Genomic DNA, 20,835 nt, shown 5'->3' on the forward strand with positions numbered 1-20,835 from the left:
AGAGAGAGAGAGAGAGAGAGAGAGAGTGTCAGCAGACGAGGGGCAGAGAGAGAGAGGGAGACACAGAATCGAAAGCAGTCTCCAGGATCTGAGCTGTCAGCACAGAGCCTGACGCGGGGCTCGAAACCATTAACCACCACATCATGACCTGAGCAGAAGTCAGATGCTTAACCGACTGAGCTACCCAGGGGCCCCAATTCTCTCTTTCCAACTGGGAAGAAGACTGGCCTGTACATATAATTACAGGTTGGTAAGTGAACTCAGCATAGCCTGAACATTAAATTATGCGTAATTGTGCTAATAACTTAAAAAAAAACCAAATGCACAGATTGAAGCTTAAGAAGAATAAGGGCCAAAATTAGTTCATGAAGAAATTATAAAAGTTACCTAAACCAATAGTTATTAAGGAGAATTAAAGTGGTATTTAAAGATTTCCTATCTTCAAAGCCCCAAGTCCAGATGAGTTTTAGGTGAGTTTTAGAATACGTTCAAGGAATCGCTAATCCCTAATTTTTATAAGTGATTCCATCAATAGAAAAAGAGAAAGCTTTCTGGCTTGTTTTGTGAGTCTAATGTAATGTTTAATTCAAAATTCAGATAAGAACAATAAAGGTAAAGGAAACAGTACTCCAATTTCACTTATTACTGTAGAAGGAAAATCTCAAATCTTAGCTAAGTGAACGAAATAACATGTTAAAAAATATATCATGCTCACATAGGGTGTAACCTACAAAGGTAGCCCATCATCTGAAGTTATCATAAAACTTTTGGTAAAAAAATGTTAACTGTATTAACTTTCTAGAGAAAAAAATCACAGAACAATTTAAATTAACGTAGGAAAGTATTTTACGAAGTTCAACTTTTATGATTAAAAAATATCAAACTAGGAATGGGAGAAATTTTTCTTAACTTGGCCAAAGTTACATTCAAAAATCCCCCAGAAACCTAATATTTAATGGAGAAACATTAGACTCCTATTCTTCCAATTTAAGGAACCAGATCAGGATGCCTGCTATCACTGTTTGTTTGATGTGGTGTTTGGGGTTCTGGCCAATGCTGCGAGCAAAGAAAAGAGAGATGTGAGATTTGACATGGAATGGATATTCTGGTTGCTCTGGGGACAGTTCATTGAAGGGTAGGGTGGAAGCTAGGAGATCAGATGTTGGGGCCAGGCTAGCAGCGGTATCGTGAGAAGGGGTTGGATTCCAGAGAGAGCATGAGCAGGGGAGGGGCAGAGAGAGAGTGACACAGAATCCGAAGCAGGCTCCAGGCCCTGAGCTGTCAGCACAGAGCCTGACATGGGGCTCAAACCCACGAACCATAAGACCATGACCTGAGCTGAAGTCAGACCTTAAAGACTGAGTCACGCAGGTGCCCTGAAGGTTGGAGTTTTTGAAAATGTTTTTACTGGGTTTGTTGAGATGCCTAAATGGTTTTTCTTTTTTAATTGATAAATATGGTGAATTACACTGATTGATTTTCAAGTCATAAACTGACCTTGCATTCCGGGAATATATCTCACTTGATCATGATGTATTATCTTTTTATATCATTGGATTTAATTTGCTAAAATTTAGCTTTTTTTTTTTTTTTGGTATTCATTTTCTTAAGGATATTCGTCGATAGTTTTCTTATAAAGTCTGTCTGGTTTTGGTATCAGGGCAATACTTGCCTCCTAGAATGGCTTGAGAAATACTTCCTCCTATACAATTTTCTGGAAGAGTTATGTAGAATTGGTATTAGTTCTTCCTTAATGTTAGGTAATGAAACCTGGAATTTTTCTTTGTGAGAAGATTTTTAAGGTATACATTGACTTTTAAAAATAGATACAGGGCACTGTCTGGTTATCTGTTACTGTTTAGCGAGCATTGATAATGGCTCTCTGGGAATTTGTCTGTTTCATTTTATTTCTTGAATATGTTGGCCTCAAGTTTTTCACAATATTCTCCTTTATTTCTTTTTTTTAAAAAAATTTTTTTTTTCAATTTTTATTTATTTTTGGGACAAGAGAGAGACAGAGCATGAACAGGGGAGGGGCAGAGAGAGAGGGAGACACAGAATCGGAAACAGGCTCCAGGCTCTGAGCCATCAGCCCAGAGCCCGACGTGGGGCTCGAACTCACGGACCACAAGATCGTGACCTGGCTGAAGTCGGACACTTAACCGACTGCGCCACCCAGGCGCCCCTCTCCTTTATTTCTTTATAACAGCTGTAGAACCTATAATTATATCACAATAACCATTCCTGACATTAGTAGTTTGAATCTTTTCTCTTATTTTGTGATCAATCTGACCAGGGGTTTATCAATTTTATTGGTCTTCTTAAAAAAAAAAAAAACCTGGGGCGCCTGGGTGGCTCAGTCAGTTGAGCGTCCGACTTCGGCTCAGGTCACGATCTTGCGGTCCGTGAGTTCGAGCCCCGCGTCGGGCTCTGGGCTGATGGCTCAAAGCCTGGAGCCTGCTTCCGATTCTGTGTCTCCCTCTCTCTCTGCCCCTCCCCCGTTCATGCTCTGTCTCTCTCTGTCTCAAAAATAAATAAAATGTTAAAAAAAAAAATTAAAAAAAAAAACCTTCTAGCTTTTAATGTCACTGATTTTTCTCTCTTGTTCTTCCATTTTCTGTTCCATTATGTATGCCCTGAGCTTTATTATTTCCTTTCTCCCGCTTACATTCAGTATAACTTGCTCGTCTTTTCTATTTTTTTTTTTTAAATTTTTTTTTTTACAACGTTTATTCATTTTTGGGACAGAGAGATACAGAGCATGAACGGGCGAGGGGCAGAGAGAGAGGGAGACACAGATTCGGAAACAGGCTCCAGGCTCTGAGCCATCAGCCCAGAGCCCGACGCGGGGCTCGAACTCACGGACCGCGAGATCGTGACCTGGCTGAAGTCGGACGCTTAACCGACTGCGCCACCCAGGCGCCCCTATTTTTTTTTTTTTTTTTTAAAGATGGAAGCTGATAAACAGGGATTTGAAAGTTTTCTTGCTTCCAAACCTGGTTCGGTGCTGTGAATTCCCCTCAACGTGTCGCTTGATCCCTCTCCCACCGGTTTTGATGTGCCCTGTTTTGGCACTCAGGCCATTGATGGAGTTTTCTTCTCATTATGGGTTATGTTCCCTGCCCCTTTGCATGGGTGGCCATTTTATTTTATTTTTTTATGGAATGCTGCACATTGTTACTTTTTATGTTGTGTGCTGGATATTTTTGTTTTACTGCATGTTTTTTGGAGCTTAGTCCTGGGATACCGTTAAGTTACTCAGAAAGAGTTTGACCCTTTCGGGTCATGCCTTTCAGTTTCTTAGGGGGGCTGAAACTGTGTTTACTCTGGGGGTAATCATTCCCTAGTCCTCAAGCAAGACTCCAGGTAAATGCCTCGTGGTTTGTGAAGTTTTCGGTCTGCCTTGAGAGAAGAGACGCTATTCGTCCTGTGTGAGTGCTGGGTGCCCTGCCCTGCGGTGAGTCAGGTGGTCCTCTCCTGGGCTCGGGTAGTTTCTGCACACGCGTGTGCCGATCGGTACTCTGCTACATACTTAAAGGGGACCCTTTCTCTGGAGTTCTCCGGAGTTTGACGAATTTGCGCGTCTCCTTGTGCAGGGGCCATGCTAATGTTACTTCTCTGTGTCGTTCCAGTGTGAGTATCTGTGCTGCCCGAGCGAGCACTGGAGTGCTCTAGGGTTGTGTCTCTTTGCAGCTTTCTCTTGCTCCAGTTCCTCAGTATCTGCCTTGGTTTCTTCAGACTCTCAGCTTTGTCTCCTCAACTCATGGAGTCGGCAAGCCATGCCCGGGTCCCCTCCCTGGGCCGTGGAAACTGGTCAGTGAGATGGGCAATGAGAGAGATCATTTGTTTCCTCTCTCTCAGGGATCCCCGTACTTCGTGTCTGATCTGCTGTGTGTTGAAAGCTGTTATTTCAGCTATTTGGTCAGACCTGCCCCCCACCTCCCAGGGGTTCTTGCTGGGGGAGGTTAAATCTGGTCCCCTGTTTCCCCATCTTGGCCATTTAAACCTCCTAACAGTCTTACAGGAGGTGAAGACTAGTATTACCCCCTCCTTACAAATGAGATAACTGCCCAGCTGTTTTCAATAACTTCCCCACGTCACCTGCTAGAAAGTGGCGGTGTCTGAGGTGGAACCCAGCTTCTGAGCCTGCTGTCTGTTCCTGGGCTCCCACGGCAGAGGAGGTGGTGCGGCCAGCGTCTGCTAGAGGGCGGCAGAGGTCCAGTATTGTTCTGATAGACCTGGTGGCTTTTTTTTTTTTTTTCCCCTCCCTATGGCTTCTTCCACTTGATCCTTGTTCTTGGCTCCTCTCCTGTCTCCTGCTTTTGTGTGTATACTCCTGGTGATTTCTCCGCTTTAAGCTTTGTTGCCCACAGCTCTGCTTCTCGGAAGGTGGGTGAGATATAGCCCCAGACGTACCCTGGGGGCAGAGGGTGAGGAGCCCTGGGCCAGGGGGGCCGAGGGGCAGCGGTAGTAAGCCAGCCGCAGATGACACATGGTGTGGAAAAGCTGGACTCTGCCGCTCTCCAGTGCAGTCTATACAAAATCGTGTAGGGTTTTAAAAGCACGTTTGCAGAACTTTCACAAGCTAAAACCTGGTCACAACTTCAACAGGGCTTGGCCGTCCAGTGGAGTTCCAGCTCCCCCTCTCCCCACTCATGGTGACAACAGGTAGGACTGTTACTCTGTTTAGTAAAAAAAAAAAAATTTCTTTCCTAGACCTTAATGAAATATATAAAAATGGTTAAACGAGGTAAACTCATCCTTTAAGTACGCTGTTCAAGGAACTGATACCAACTGGTTCCTCTTGTTGAAAGTTCTGGAACTAGGGGCGCCTGGATGGCTCAGTCAGTTGAGCGACCGACTTCGGCTCAGGTCATGATCTCACAGTCCGTGAGTTCGAGCCCCTTGTCGGGCTCTGTGCTGACAGCTCGGAGCCTGGAGCCTGCTTCCGATTCTGTGTCTCCCTCTTTCTCTGCCCCTCCCCCACTCATGCTCTGTCTCTCTCTGTCTCAGAAATAAATAAACATTAAAAAAAATTAAAAAAAAAGAAAAAGAAAGTTCGGGAACTAAAATAAGCCATCCACGGAGTGCAGAGGTGGCTATTCTGACATCTGGGAATGGTCTCCTTCCTGGCACTGCTTTTTCCTCCAGGCACAAATATGGCTCCTAGAGGGACAAAGGGAGGCAGAAGTCACCAGAAACCTTAACAGAATGCAGCTGCATAGAGACCACCAGACGCTTATACATGTTCACACCTCCTGGATGTGGTCTCCTAGTGGGCTCACCTTTGTACCTCGTGGAGCCCACCCAGCTCAGAGTCTGTGCCAATATGCATTCCTTATCAGACTTCAGGGATTTGAGCTGCATATATTCTCTTTCCCTATCCCAGGCATCATGCTCTCAAAGCCTTTCGACATTTTTCATCTATTTTATTCATAAATACAAAGTCTATGTATATAGGCCCTGTGCTGGTACAATGGGGTGCAAAACAGACATAATTGCTTGTTCACGGAGCTTGACATCGAGCAGGATGTTCGATGCATACGGTGTAGCAAGCATGAAGAAGGGAGACCTAACTGGGTCCTTGGGTCAAGAAAGACTTCCTGGAGAAATGAGCTCCCAGCCTGCAGGTAGAAAAGGCTTGGCATCAGGGAGAGACCTGGTGTGAGCAAGAATTCTCCTGCAGAGGGTATGTGGGAAGGAGTGTGGATGGTCTTTCCAGCTGGCGGTGCCTTGGACCCTGAGAGCTGTCACCGAGGGGCTTTGCTCAGGGTTATGTAGGGAAGCAGAGAGATTTAATATAGGGGATCTGGGGGCTTTTTCCACCATGGGAGAGCCTGGGGAGTGGAGGTCAGGAAGACTCCCTCAGGACTTCCAGGGCAGCAATCAAAGGGCAGTCATCACCAGTGACCGTGGGTGGCAACGCTAGTCAGAGCACATCCCTCTGGGCCATTACGCTCCCACATCTTTGTCAAGGTTACTGTGCATCTCAACACATTCAAATGGGCCACATGCAGGATGCCTGTGGGGCGGGCGGGATCATTTCCCTGCGTTCGGCCCAATGAGAATTTGCCATTCTCCAGGGGCCACTGTTTCTGAAACTCTGTCCAGTGGAGTTCAAATGGTGTACTTTGCTTAGTCTTTGAACCATTCCTCTGACTTCCTGCCTCTCATCTTGGGGCCGCAGGAGCTTCTGAACAAGGTTGGCGCTCTTAGTCTGGGAGATGGTAACAATGCAATTCTGGAAGGATCTGTATGGTGGAAACAGCTCCCGAACAAGGGTGGGAATGAGACAGACCCCTGAACTGGGCAGATATGGAGTCAATGCTGAGCCAGACAAGCCAGGGTCCAAGAGCAAGGTTCACAGGCCCAACAGGTTACTTTCACTCGAGAAATTAAAAAAGGAACCAGCACCCAGGGGCCCAGAAACTAAAGGCTCAGACCACTAGAGTCCCCAGACTCAATCTGGTGTGTGGCTGCTGTGGGCACGAAGCTCCAAACCTCCTGACAGTTTGCAGATCCTGGGTGTCTGAGCCCACAGAGGGAGGATCTGGAGTTCCTGCCTTATGACACCAAAGGTGCTCTTCTAAACAGTGTTCTGGGCTAACTATTTAATCCCCACACCAACTCTCAGAAGCAGATGCTATCGTGTTTCCGGCTACAAATGGAGAAACTGCGGTTCAGAGAGGATAAGGCACCTGCTTCGGGTCCCACAGCTAGGACGTTGGACAGCTTGGACCCCAGTAGCCTGTGTCCAGCACCCGGCCCCTCCCTCACAGATGCCCCTGGGTACTTTCTCATCGCGGACTCCAAAGCCCGTCCTGACGACAGCTGGGAGATTGTTTAGTGCTTTTCAAAGCCGGTCGGCAGAATTTGCGGGTATTTAAAATGTTCATTAATCATAAAAGACAATCAGCCCAGAGAGAGGCGGGCATGGTGCTGTAGGAAAGAATGTGACTAATGCGGGGCCAGAGGTAGCTTAGCACAGTACCCAGAGTGTTGTGTGTGTACACATGTATGTTGTGCATGTGTGCATGTGTGTGCACACTCAAGGAAAAGGCAAGCTCTTTAATTATGTCAAACCCTAGAGGCTAGACGTGCAGACAAACTACGGCATCCCTTCTGACAAAACTAGTTCTTTCTGTTTATTCACGTATCCTTTACCATTTTCATAAAGGCAATGCTACGTCTGAGGGAACTTTTAGAAATTAAGCCTCTGTGTTTTGTGATTTTACTAGCTTGAAGGAAACTAATGTTCGCATCTAGGTCCCCAGGTAGGCTCACCTCGCTCTTGGACTCACAACAACAGACCAATAGAATCAAGGAATCTCAAACTTGTAAAGGACCCGGATGACCTTGCATCTTAAGGAGCTCGGATGTGCCTTCCTGAATTGTCCTCCTGGCTCCTGACTCCAAGGCTTTCTTTCCTCATGTGGAAACCTAGTCCTTCTGAGGGCGTCTGAGGGTTTAGCCAAGGACCATACGTGGAGAGCATCAGTCAGGGGTGCGTGTCCTTGGCAGGCCGCAGATGTCAGCTCACGTCACCGTCCTCGGTTCCGCATCCCAGCTCCAGACGATGTGTCTGTTACTCTCCAGGACCCTACAAGAAGCCTGACAAACACAGGGTGTTACTCTTCTTACGGAGGTGACAGGTGCCCCGAGGCTTTAGGAGAGAGACCCAGCGTGACCACCAGGCTCTTCCTTTCAACATCCTTTCCCCGGTCCCCTCGCCATCTCTGCGCTGGCCCTGTCTGCTCAGAAGGGGTTATGGTGGATGCCCAGTCATCAGGACAATTATCGGTTCTCTTCCTTCTTTCCCTTCTATCCCAGACACCAGCCCTGGTCTCCCATCCTGACATGGCCAGGGTTCCACCGATGGGAAGGGAAGAACAGATTGGGGTGATGTGTGTCTATTCAGAGGCTGCCAAGGTGAGGCAGGCAGGGCTCGCTCTCCTTTTCCTCCCCCAGCATCTCTTGCCCTGGACTCCCAGATTCTAGTACTTCTTTCCAGGTGTCCTTCCCCATGGATAACCCAGTCCAGTGTATGTACAGGCACCTTGCTGTTTTTCCACTAGTTAAGACTGGTTCACACCTTCCCCTATCTCATATCAGCAGGGCTCTTGTTTTTAAAAGACGTTTTAATGTTTATTCATTTTTGAGAGACAGAGAGGGACAGAGCGTGAGCGGGGCAGGGGCAGGGGCAGACAGAGGGAGACACAGAATCTGAAGCAGGATCCAGGATCTGAGCTGTCAGCACAGAGCCCGACGCGGGGCTCGAACTCACGGACTGCGAGATCATGACCCGAGCCCGAGTCGGCTGCTTAACCGACTGAGCCACCCAGGCGCCCCAACAAAAATAGCATTTCTATCTGTCACCTTGTTTTTCCTTTTAGACCAAAGATGTCCGTGTTTGTTAGCTGGGCTGGCCAATGCCTTGAGGGACGTGGGTTTATAGTCGCTGCCCAGCAACCCACAGAGGCCCAGGCAGTAGGTTCAGAGGTCTGAGGATCCTGTCTTCTGTCTCTCAATCTCTCTGGCTCCTTTTTGGCCTTTGGTGTGAACTCAGTGCAATTACCACTACCCCGCGACTTAGCCAACTCTCCCCATGGTTTCCAGGGATGTCTGTAAAAGCAACTTACACCAATGATAGCTTTTTAAAAGCCTCATGAAGAATTCCCACAATCTACCCATAACCTCTACTGCGGAGTTCATAAGTCCCCAGAGAGCAGTGTCATGTAGCGGGATATCACATCACCCCCCTGGGACGCTGCCCGTCTGACTCCGCTCTCCCCCTTCGCCCCACACTCTGCAACCATGAACATCGCAGGCACTGTTTCAGCTTAATTATCTTTACATGCAAAGCAATGAGGAGGCAATCTTGCTTAAGGATCTAACCATTGTAGATGGTGAATTCTTTGTGAACTGAGCAATGCCGGACCAGTTGTCCTTTTATTCATCATCTCCTAGCCCCCCGCTGGTGACTGGGAGCTCCCCTTCCTCACCTTGGCACCTGCCCCAGCCCAGCAGCTCACTCTCCTGACCACAGGGGGCAAGAGTCCCCACAGGTCTGTCCTGGGGGATCCCTGTGCAGGAGGCCTGCTCTGGACTAAGGCTGAGTTCAGAATGCAGCCCAATTAGTTGAACAATTTGTATTCCCACTCCCGCTGGGGGAGCGCGCGTATCTTCCTGATACGGGAGAATGTTTTGAGAGTCACTGTAGCGTTGTAGCCTGGGGTCATACCATCCAGACACTCGGCTTCTCTTCCTTCCCCGGCATTCCTCAAGACTTTTCTTTTTATCCCCCTCCCCCCGCAGTGCACCAATGGGCTTAGTCAGAGTGAGGGATCAAGAGTCCGCCAGAATAAAGGCTCTTCTGTGCCCATGTGGCCCAGAGTCAGGCTCCCTCTTCACACGTGGTCCTGGCCCGACCCAGGGTCTTTCTCACAGACACATAAAGCAGCAGAATAAAAGGGCCCGGACATAGCTCTAGTCCAACGGTTCTGTCTGAAGGGAGCAAACTGTGCCCCTCTGCAGAATTAAAAGACACCTGGGAGGGATCTAACCCAACTTCCACAGCACTTCGGACATCAGACTAATGGGATATGCTTTGGGCAAGGGGAGCAGTCCTCTTTACCTTCCAGAGAGACAGCCGCCTCCTTTGATCATTCATTCATTCGCTCATTCATTCATTCCTTCATTTGTTCACCTGTTACTACTGCTTGAGCCCAGGATGAAGTCACAAACTGGAAATAGTCTGAAGAGCAAACCAGACGTGGTCCCTGACCTTGGGAGCTTTATTGTCTGATGGCAGAATAGGGAAGTGAAGAAAAATAATAGAAGCTGGGAGGCCGTGCTAGAGCACGCCAGGCCTTCCGGGCCACAGGAAGGAGTTGGGTCTCTGGGTCGAAAGCAATGGGGAAATTTTGAAGGGATTGTAGGGTGTGAGTGATACAATCAGGTTTACTTTTTTTTTTTTTTTTTTTTTTTTTCAAGTGAATGAATTGGAGAGTCAGGACAAGAGGCCTGGAGAATATTCCAGGGTGTCCAAGGCAGGGAGGAGGGCAGCTGGGAGTAAGGTGCTGATGGTGGAGAGGAAAGGATTGAAGGAAACGTTTGAAGGATGCTGGGAGGTTAAAAACACAAACCTGCCTCTGCCAGAGGATACGTTCAACTGTTGATAATCACCGAAAAGGAGAGAATGCCAGCCCTCAGTGGACAAGGCTAGACCCGCAGGTCTGAGGGTGAGGGCACTGGTGCGAGAACCCAGATTTGCAGCGGATTAGATGCAGAGGCTGATGCCAACTCACGGGAGCCGCACTGGGGCCTGGAGACGATGCCCGGCCGTGGGCCAGGCACCTCCTCAGGGGCAGGCTGTGCGGGGGGAGGGGGGTGCCCTGTCCCCAGCCTCCAGAGGCACTGAAGACCTGGGGCACTGAGGGCGGGTGGGGAGAGCAGAGGAGGGCACAGACCGCACTCAGTCTCTTCCTCTTCTACTGTCCCTGTGCCCACAACGCATTCTTTAGCCAAGGACTTGAGTGGCGGCAGGGTGGGGAAGCTGAGAACAACGGGCATTTGATGCATCTGGGGGCAGGGCAGATAATGAGATGCAGGCATGAGCCCAGGGGGGCTGTTTGAGGTCCGGCCTGCCCCCCTTGTGGCAGCGAGGGCAGACTTAAAGGTCAGGAGGCCCCTGCCCTCAAAGTGCAGTTCCTTCCTTGTGGCTCCTTAGACGTCGGGCCCTCTCATGTGGGGCTCTCCTGGTGGCCCCATCCCTCCACGCTCTTCTCCCCTGCCCCTGCCTGCTTCGGCCCACACCAGCTTCAATGCCTCCATTGTGGCAGCAGCTGTAGCACCGGAAGCTCTGACTCACCCCGGCTCCCTCTTCCTCTGTTCCCGCAGGCCCCTTGGAAGCTGGGCCCCGTGAGTGGAGAGCTGGGCCCTCCCTGTGGAGAGAGTCTTCTCCCTGTGGTCTGGACCCCCAAACCCTGACTGCATGGTTTCCAGCTTATCTATGATCTCCATTCTGGGCCTGTAGCTACCTGTGGCCTGTTCCCTTTCCCACTTTTTCTGAGTGGAAGCTGGGAGCCAGGCAGGAAAGCTGCTTCCCCAGCAGGTGGACACTCAAAGCCACCAGGATCCAGCTTCTACCCTCCACAGAAGCTTCTGGCCCGTACAGATCCTTTCTTGTGGGATCCACATTGGAGGGAAGATGGTGGATGCTGAAAAACAGTGCTGTGGTTTTGGTTACAGGTTTTCTAATCAAAGACAGAGATGGAAACAGAGAAAGAGAGAGAGAATTTCTCTCTTTATTCTTTTATTGTCCAGGTGGGCGACACTAATCCTGATAAAATAGAACTTTGGAGTCATATGGTTTGAATGGAGAAGTCATTCACTTCGGTGTGAGACTCATACAAATTCCTCTCTTCTCTGGCCTTGATTTTCTTCTCTGTTAACAGGGTCTCATACCTCTAACATTTCTGCGGGTGGTGGAATTCCAGGAGATCAGGGAGCAAATGCCCAAATGAATGACTGGGGACATGCAGGAGATACTCATTTCAGGCCTCTCCACCCCACACTCCATGCCTTTCATTACAGTGTCATTAAGTTTAAATTCATGTGATAAGGGATAAAGCAAGATTGTTTTTTTAAATGTTTTTTTAAATAATTTTTTTAATGTTTATTTATTTTTGAAAGAGAGAAAGAGCATGAGTGGGGGAGGGGCAGAGAGAGAGGGAGACACAGAATCTGAAGGAGGCTCCAGGCTCTGAGCCATCAGCACAGAGCTCGACTCGGGGCTCGAACTCACAAACCGTGAGATCATGACCTGAGCCAAAGTCAGATGCTTAACCGACTGACCCACCCAGGCGCCCCCAAATTTTTTATATTTATTTATTTATTTATTTATTTATAATTTTTTTTTTCTAACATTTATTTATTTTTGGGACAGAGAGAGACAGAGCATGAACGGGGGAGGGGCAGAGAGAGAGGGAGACACAGAATCGGAAACAGGCTCCAGGCTCTGAGCCATCAGCCCAGAGCCTGACGCAGGGCTCGAACTCCCGGACCGCGAGATCGTGACCTGGCTGAAGTCGGACGCTCAACCGACTGCGCCACCCAGGCGCCCCAGTATTTATTTATTTTTTGAGACACATAGACAGAGCACAAGTTGGGGAGGGGCAGAGAGAGAAGGAGACACAGAATCCAAAGCAGGCTCCAGGCTCCGAGCTGTCAGCACAGAGCCTGATGCGGGGCTCAAACTCACAAACTGCGAGATCATGACCTGAGCTGAAGTCGGACGCTTAACCGACTGAGCCACCCAGGTGCCCCCCCACCCTTTTTATTTTAAAACAAAGTGAAGATTCATGAAGAACTGGGCCTTTGAGCTGGATGAGGGAGGTTGCCTCAAGTCATGGCAACCATGTATGGCCAACCAGCTGGCCACCCAAGTAGGCTAAACCAGTGCAAAGTTCAACATGCTGGAAAGAGAGTTTGCTTTTTGTCCCGTGCTGAGCTGCCAGCAAACTCCTGGAGCCAGTGTGCATGTAGAGGAAGGCTGGGAGCCTCGCTGGGGAGTTTAGAGCCCCAGGCCACAGCACACACCTGAAGAAGGCTGGGCTCCCCCAAGGCTCCTCCCATTGGGCATGGAGATGAGCTCTTGGAGAGGCTTAGAGTGGGAGCCTGTGTTGGCCAAGTCCGGCTCTAGCACTTCCCCATCCCACGAGGCCACCCGTCACCATTTCGTTACTGTGCGCTTTCTTACGAGAGATATACCTCCCTGGGAAGGCACCACCTTGACTTAATTATTACCCGGAAACATTAGGGAGGCTTGCCCCCTGGAGAACCAGGTGGTACCCTCACTCTGTGTGGTTGGGGGTAGTCTCTGCTCCCTGTGAAGAAAACCTAATTCTCAGAGACCATACTGATCCCCAGTGTTTCTGGTTTCATGGTCCTATTGGAGTCAGTGAGCCCGCTCAGTCCTATGAACTGGAAACCCCATCTGAGGAAAGGACCTCATCCCAGTCCATCCTCTGACAGGAGTCCTTTAGACTTTTGCGCTACCAAAGGAGAATCCACTGGGAGGCCTTCCCGCCCCTCTGTCCGCACTCTTTATGAGCTCCAGTGAAAGGGCTGGGTGGCTGAGGCCCACGTGCCAAGCATTCATGCATGGTAAGCAGTCATGAGGAGCAGCGGTCGGCTGCGGGAGGTTCCAGACCCATCCCAGTCCCTGGCTCTGGGGAAGGTAATGACACAGGGTGCAGGGTTGGGGCAATGAGGTTGAACATGTGCTTGATAATCGTGTGTGGACATGGAGAAGCAGGGTGTCTTGCACTGTAAACTGTGGCCCTCACAGCATAGGTGGGAAGCAGGGTTGGCCCAGGGCAATGCTCTCCCAGAACTTCCCCCGCGTTGTGGTCTCTGCCTGGGGACCTGGTGCTCAAGGATGCCCTCCTGACGGACATGGACTGACATTCCCACCCTTGCCTTGTGTGTGTATCAGGCGGGGCCCAGCTTCATTCTCCCTGCTCTGGATGGCCTCTTCTCCGGGCCCCGACCATCCACCCCAGCCCGCTGTGTGGGGCAAGATGACAGTGTGGTCCTCTTCCCGCCCAGTGAGGAAGCTGAGTCTTCCCTGATTTAGTTACAGTGTTTCTTATCACTGAGCCTTGTTTAGGACTGGTCTTTTGTCTAGATTTTTATCTTCCTCTTCTCTTTGCTCTCACGGTTCAACCCTTAGCTCCAACAGATTCTCGATGGTAGGTGTCACGTGTTCCTTCCTGCAGGAGGTTTTCCTGGAGCCTCCTGCGAGCTGGTCTCTCCCTTTGTTGGGCTTAAACAGCATTCGCCTGTGGCCTTAGTTTATGGCCTGATTATGCTGAACCCTGCATTGCTCTGGACTGTGGATGTGTCTTACTTCATCAGGCCAGAAGCCCCCTCTGAACCTCTGAGCCTTTTCCTGCCAGACCTGAACAAGCCCAGCAGTTGCAAAGTGATGGGATGAAGTCCAGCGCAGAGAGTAAGAACAGACCCAGAGTTTTATCAACAAGCAAGGGTGATGGAGAGGCAGGTGGGGGGCAGGCAGGGCAGTGGGGTGTACAGAGCATGGGCTGGAGAGGTGGGGCTCAGGTCCAGGAGTCTCCTTCTCAGGTGAAGGGCGCTGGGTCTGTGGGGGAGTAGTGGGTCCAGTGCAGGCTCCAGCCACATGCTCAGAGGGTGCTTGGTAACTTCTCTCCGGGCTCCTGTGGGCGTTCACCCACAGGCCTTTCCCTCCTGTACAACTCTACGAAGTTCAGGTCCCTCTGTGAGCTCTGACCCCAGATCCCTGCCCTGTGTGGGCAGCATGCACTCCGCACATTACCTGTGCCTTTAGATTTCCTTTGGGGAGTCCTGCAGGAACAGGGTTGTGGATCCTTAAAATAGGGCCCTGCCCATCACTTTGGCTACTCTAGAAAGCTCAGGGGTGTCCTGGGCTCCCAGTAATCAATTCGTCATACTTTTGCTGACCGATTGGCTGATTGCAGAACTTCCAGATGCACGTTAAAGTACATGCATGAAAAACAAGAGCCGTCACCTGGTCTGGGGCCCTTCTCTGGTTCCCAGTGGTCCCACCTCTTTGCTTTGTGACACTGCCACCCCATGGACTTCACCCTGTCCCTTGAAGCCTGTAAATTCCATCTGCATTCACCTAGGGGCCCAGTACTTTTTTCTTTCGATAATTAGTTCTCTGTAAGACGGCTTATCCTCTCTAGATGCTATCCTCATGCCTGGGCACAGAGCACATGCATGAGGCTCACTGCTGTTTCTCCCTTATTAATTTCCAGCTCTGGGCTCCAACTGGGCAGAGCTTCTGCCCCTTGGCTCCCTGCACCTCAGAGGAGACCCTCTGAGAATCCAGGCAACCACTCCGGGGCTGGGAAGAGTTTTACCTTCTCATACCTATGCGGGGTTGTCTCCCAGGGTACCGAGATCTGGTAAAGCACCACCATTGTCTCCCCAGCAACTGCTAGGTGCCCAGGGCTCTTTATACAAACAGCACTGGGTGGCATGCAAGGAGAACTTATTCCCAGGACCCCAGGTGCCCATCCCACTGTGTGACATCAGTACAAGAAGATAGAGGTTGCTCAGGTGAGGCCACTTGATGGCCACTTCCCACTCCTCCTGGGAGTGCTATGCCAGTAAACACAGAACGTGTATCCTCATGTGGGGCAAAGGACGTGGCATTGGTCTGGGAGGCCAGACGCCAGTGTCTGAGCAGCAGCTCTACTCTTACGGCCAGCAGCTCTACTCTTATGGTAAGTCTGAATGAGAAGCTTTCTGCTCTGGATATCTGTTGATGTGTGATCAAGCACCTCAACGTTTAGCAGCTTAAACTAATGACAATGTTAAATTTGCTCATGAATCTGCAGTTTGGGCCTGACTCGGTGAGTTCAGCTCATCTCTGCTCCACTTCGCACCTTCTGGGGCAGCCTGACAGCCTGGGGCCTCAATGGGCAGAGGATTCACTCCCTCACACCCACGTGTGGCTTTGCCATGTGGCTGCCCAGTGGTGGCCGGGTGCCAAGTGCCAGCATCCTGATGGAGAGGGAGAGAGGGAGAGGGAGAGAGATAGGGATAGAGAGACCGAGAGAGAGAAAGCGGAAGCCGCACCTTGACCTTTTGTGATCTAGCCATGCAAGTTACTTCCAGGGTATTCTATTTGTTAGGAGCAGGTGACTAGACTGGCCCATATTCCAGAGGAGGGAGAACAGATTCCACCTTTTGACAGGAGGAGTGTCAAAGAATTTGTGGATTTCTGGACGTGCTTGGATACCACCACCCTTTCCATCACTGAAGAGGCCGTGGTGTGTCACGACATGTGACAGCTTGGTGAGGACCGGGATACCCCACGCAGCGTCACTCTGCCTGTCTTTCATCCCAAATTTCACTGCCCCTCCCAACTGAATCTGCACCCTAGATGGAACAGGAGGTCTTAACTGTCTGGGGGTGGCAGCACGGTCTAGTATCTCTTTTACTGGGTGATTTTTGCATGAAGCCTGTTCATTGCATAAAGATCTGAACTGGGGAGTATCTGAAAGGCCCATTTCTGGAAATCTCCAGCTGGCTGAGTGCCGACTGGCCTACTTATTGCTTTTCTTTGAAGACTCCCCAGAGTGGCCGTAGCCCAACTGCAAGGTACCTCCCCCCAGTTGTGCCCCAGCTGGCGTCTCTCGCTCAGCCAGCAGCCATCCTTGGCTGAGAGCTCTCGCCTGGCCTGGGCTCTGGGGCTGGACACTCCATGTTGTTCATGTGTCTCTCTTCCCCTTTTTATCAGCTTCTCCATCGAGAAGTTTCATTACTTTCCAACGGCCTGAGCTTCTCAAGTTCCCTCTTCTGAGGAAAAGTGCATTTCTCAAGGTGGGTTTCAGTCAACCATTGCAGTCATGATGGATGCCACCTGGGGATGGGGTCTGGTGTCCAGGGGTCCGTGACTGCCTGCCGTGCCTGGACAGGGTCAGTGAAAGGGCCTCATTCCGCCCAGACTGCTTGGGTGACAAGAGCCACATTTTCTGTCCTGGGTTTATATCTCGGGAAGTCTCCTTCACATGCTTTTCCTGCCCCTTGGCCTCCAGATGGCAGTAGCAGAGAACCGGAGGGTGGAGGGCGGGTGCAGTGGAAATCGGAGGTGGCTGTCAGAACAAGAAGGGGAACAGCAGGGTCAGTTCTGACTCCCGTCGCTGCTGAGCTCCTTTCTGTTGCTGAGCAAGACACTGTTTCCTAACCCGGACCCTGAGCCCTGTCATCCCCTGAGGTGAGAGAGCTCTAGTGCCATTTTCAGCCATTTCTACACATCATCATAAACTCCCAGTGCGGCAGGCGCTGACAGAAGTCACTGTGAGCCCAGGGCCAGTGTCCGCGGCCACACAACCCTGAGGAGCATTTGGGAACCCATCCACACAGAACAAGGTGAGCAAGTTACACAAAAAAACTGCTAAACTGTGAACCCAAGGTTAGCTATTAGAGGTCCTGGATGCAGATTTTCCTCCATCAAGATGCAGGACAGATGACAGGTCATTTCTCCTCTCTGGCCTTCAGTTCCTCTGTCTGCACGCGGATCATATTGGACTAGGTTGTTGCTAAGTCACCTTCAGTTTGAATGTCTTATCATCCTAGCTGTGGTGAAAGATCACGAGTGCCCAGTTGATGACAACGTAAATGAGACACTCTTTTGGTTATGGCTCTGGATTAGTTCTTAAAAAGGAGACAGAGGGCCAGAGTGGGCCCCACAAACGTGCGCAACGTATCAGGGGCTGTTCACAAATAGAAACTAGAAAACAGGAAAAGGCAAAACCTAAGAAGACTGTGGGCTTGAACCTAGAGGCAAATCTGCTGCTGCCGTTTTTCCCTCCAACCCCCGCCCCCCACGTGGTTCACTTCACTTGGATCCCTTTTATGCTCAGTCTTTACCTGATAACCATCAATCCACTCTTCAAGACTCAGTTTACCTATCTGCTTCTCCGTGAAGATTTCGCTGGACTCCATGTCTATGTCAGGTGCCCTTCTCTATATTTATTCTGGGCTTTGTTCTTATCCCAGTAAGCATGTACACATTTATTTTACATATGCGCGCGCGCGCACACACACACACACACACACACAATGGTCATAGTGTTCAATTTTTATAAAGTTAATTATAGTTGGCTTTGAACCACACTTCTGCTGGGTTGGCAGAAAAATCCATTATCTCTGCAATTCAGGTTTTTCCACCCACTCCCAAAATTCTATGAGGGCCTGGGGGGTCTTATTTCTACCGGAACATCTGAGAGGACTCTTATTTGTGACCTGCACTGGCCACCTTGGATTCATTCATTCCTTGTCCAAGCCCCCATGAGCGCCTACCTGCCTCTCTGAGGGCAGACAGTACTAGGTCTCCATCCCAGGCTTGGGGGTGCGACTTTTGGCTGAGGCTGAGAACTGTAGGGTTTGCGGCCAGTCTCTGTGAGGCCACCTACCATACAGGCTGTCCCCTCTAAAGTCTCCCCACCTCCCTAGGGTGCTCCAGGTGGGCTAGTGCAGGTGCCTGCTGCTTACAAAATCCCACCTGAGGTACTCTTTCCAGTGTTGGGAAATCTCTTTCTCTCTTTTGTGCTCACCTTCCCTCCTAGTCTGGGAAGGGAAATCATTTCCCATATTAGCTGGAAGATCTGTGTTTATATGTATGTTTTCCCAATTAGCGACAAGCTTTGGGAGGGCGGGAGCTGTGTCATATTAATCTTTATAATTCCAACAGCTGGCAAAGTGCCAGACATATAAGAGAACTCAAATCACTTTCATTGAATTCAATGGAGTATCCCAGTTGTCTAGGGTTGTCCAGGATGAGTCTGAACTGGGATTGTTCTTTCTTTTTGGGGTGGATCTTGTTATGTGAGTGCAGAAAAATCAACAAGAATTTCTGTTTCATAGCACTCTGGAAACATGAGCTTGAATCTTTGAGAGCTGGCAAAACTCAAAGTCAGGTGAGTGATAACATCTTGAGTTGTCAGTAGCTGGGTGGTAAAGGAATCAGGTTTTAGCCCTTGAAGAAAGGGAGGCCCGCATGGCCAGAAAAACTTGGGTCACAGCCAAATGGGAACTAGAATACAAAATTAGAGACAGAGTAGAAACCCAGCCTTAGAGATTGGACATATTCAATAGTGACTGGGAGCAAGGCAGTGACTGGGTGGGGTACCAGGGCCGGGGCATACAATGCTGAGACTTAGGGTAACATCCTATCACCTGTCAGGGATGGCACCCTAATACTTACTGTGCCACGTTTTTATAGACTTAGAACTCCGTGGGCTTAGCTCGGCCTAATATTCAGTTATGGAAATTATGAAACTTGATGGATTCATCTCCAAATGGAGAGTTATCCCACCTCTGCATGAAAGCAGGCCAGCAGGGTGCCCCCGGTGGGTTAAAGATGGTTCTTGAAGAAAGAACTTTAAAGTTAACTCAAGTGGCTGGAAAAAGACTCGGTTGGGGATCAAGGCTTTAGATCCACAAAGCATATACGGTATGATATCAATCTCTTAGGAAAATTTTAAGCATTGCTTTCATCCACTGGCTAGCCCTAGCAGGATTTCCGATTTTGTCTCTGCCTGGGATTGACAGGGCATATGGACTACAAAATGTACCCTAAGAGATGTGATGGAGTCCACCGATTCATTGAATGGAAAGGTGTGTAATGTATGCCCAAAGCAACAGTGACCCTTCAGCCAAGTTAATGTTTTACTTTTCTTTCGAAGCATAATTAGTCCACAGGGTCAGCTGTTTCTGAAGGTCACTCCTGGCTCACGGTAGTAAATCTTGTCATTAGCAGAGAACAGTGGGAGGGGCTCATTTTCCCGTTTGCTGGGCCACGTGGGCATGCATACAGTTTGTCTAAGACCCGAATCAAGGTGTTCAGACGTCAGTGAAAGCAAAAGGCACTATCACTGAGTTTAGGTTTGGAAACTGAGCTGTTGAGAGACTTTTCCTTCCCTGTTTCATTTTGGCAATAATACCGTGGTAGAGGTTTTCAACAAGCATTTTCTGAACAATCAATCTTGCTTATAATTGAGTTTTTATGGAGTTTAATTAGATTATTTTAGAGATCAGTAATGAAATAATCATGTCTGGTGCCTCTTTGCTTCAGGCCTTACGCTGGTTCAGGATTTTTTAGGTAACAGATTATCTGAACCTTGGCAAAAGAAGAGGGTAATTGGACGAAATGTGCAGTTTATTGAGATGGATGCTGATAACTTCACCTTGATCCCATCTTTAGGAGAAGGAGTAGATTGGTTAGAGTTAGAAATTTCTATTCAGGATAGACTCTGTGAGGCATTCATGAAAGACAGTTTGCAGTCAAAAGAATTGACAGATTTTCATTAATTCTTAATTCTTCTGTTTCCATTTGCTTACGGGATTAGTTTTTTTTCCTTTTTTTCAATAAACTTTTTATTTTTAGATAATTATAGGTTCACATGAAGTTGTAAGGAACAATATACCATGCACACTTTGCTTAGTTTCCTCCAATAGATAAACAAATTGTGGTACATCCATACCATGTAACTCTAGTACAATATCACAACCAGGATATTGATGGTGATATTGACCGTCAAGAGACAGAGCATTTCCATCCCCACAAGGATCCCTCAAGTTCCCCTTTAATAGCCATGCCCACCTCCCACCCCACCCTTCCATAAACCCTGGAAGCCACGCTTCTGTTCACCACGTCTATAATTTTTTTCATTTTAAGAATGTTATATAAATGGAATCATCAAGTATGTTATCTTATGGGATGGACAGTTTCACTCACAATAATTCTCTGGGGCTTCATTCAGGTTGTTGCCTGTATCCATGGTTTCTTTTTTTTTTTTTTTTTAATTTTTTTTTTCAAAGTTTATTCATTTTTGGGACAGAGAGAGAGACAGAACATGAACGGGGGAGGGGCAGAGAGAGAGGGAGACACAGAATCGGAAACAGGCTCCAGGCTCTGAGCCATCAGCCCAGAGCCCGACGCGGGGCTCGAACTCCCGGACCGCGAGATCGTGACCTGGCTGAAGTCGGACGCTTAACCGACTGCGCCACCCAGGCGCCCCCATGGTTTCTTTTTATTGATGAGTAGTATTCCATGGTATGGATATCCTTCGCTTATTCAACCCGATGGAAAACATCTGGGTAGTTTCTAGTTTTTAACTGTTGTGAATGAAGCTGCTATAAATATTTGTAAACAGGTTTTCATGTGAACATAAGCCTTCATGGCTTCATGCTTCAGCCCCTAATTAACTAATTCAACTCCGAGTTTCATGTCCATAATTCCTGGGTCCTGTGGTAGTTCCA

The 20,835-nt window shown here is 49.0% G+C and overlaps 1 non-coding gene and 1 pseudogene across 1 annotated transcript; both read right to left on the reverse strand.

Annotated features, from left to right (window-relative positions):
• The window catches only part of LOC122492622, a 57,696-nt pseudogene that overhangs the window by 6,084 nt on the left and 30,777 nt on the right, over positions 1-20,835 (reverse strand).
• Positions 3,553-3,662, reverse strand: LOC122493610. The gene has a single exon (XR_006299969.1). It is a non-coding gene; the product is annotated as a U6 spliceosomal RNA (small nuclear RNA).

The sequence above is a fragment of the Prionailurus bengalensis genome, chromosome D2, assembly GCF_016509475.1.
Source record: "Prionailurus bengalensis isolate Pbe53 chromosome D2, Fcat_Pben_1.1_paternal_pri, whole genome shotgun sequence".
NCBI lineage: Eukaryota > Metazoa > Chordata > Mammalia > Carnivora > Felidae > Prionailurus > Prionailurus bengalensis.